Source organism: Arachis ipaensis, chromosome B07 (genome assembly GCF_000816755.2).
Source record: "Arachis ipaensis cultivar K30076 chromosome B07, Araip1.1, whole genome shotgun sequence".
NCBI lineage: Eukaryota > Viridiplantae > Streptophyta > Magnoliopsida > Fabales > Fabaceae > Arachis > Arachis ipaensis.
In genome coordinates, this window is record NC_029791.2 from 96,792,501 (window position 1) to 96,793,382 (window position 882).

Genomic DNA, 882 nt, shown 5'->3' on the forward strand with positions numbered 1-882 from the left:
GTTTTATTTACTGCAATAATATAATTTTTTAATTATTGATTATTTTAATTTTATTAACTTTTAACATTATTTTGTGTTTTGTGTAGAATTAATCATGTGAGAGAATGACATTAAGAAGTTATGCTTATTTAATTTAAATGAAATTTTATAATCTTGTGACAAAATTCTAAAAGATTATCTTTTTGTATATTTTGTAACCGAAGTAAATAATTATTTGTTAGCTAAAAAATAGCTATAACCTACTATAGGAGAGCTAAATTTTGAGAGAGATGAATTAAAACAAATAACCTTAATCACATTGGATTTTGTAATACATTTAAGAAGAAAAAATATACATTTTGATAAAGTTATTATGTTCTGAATTGTGGAGAAGAGATTTTAGCTTTATTTATGGTCATGGGATACAACAACAACATTTTTTTTTAGCTTAATTTTGGTTGAAATTCACTTAAAAGGTGAAAAACACTAAATTTTAATTCAAGTAATATTGCATTATTTTTATTCCTTCATAATAGAAGAATGAGATACACTTAAAGTTCAAAATACTATCAAATGTAATCCTTAATATTGTTAGTGAGAACGAAACTCATCATTTGAAAAAAAAATTCTTGGTTAATAGATACTGTTATGAAGCACTTGATAAATACTTGAGTGATAGCTTAATTTTTTTTACACATAACAAAGATTTGTCTTTCAAAAAAAAAGTGGTTGTATTATTGAATAGACAAATCGACTTCGATTCTTATTAACAATTAATATTATCTCTGTTTTTATTGTAACAATTTTTTTTTGTGTAAAAAAAATTGTATCAATAATTATTATTTTACTATGAACAATATAACCAAAATATTTTATTACGAGACTTCTTTAAAATATTAATGA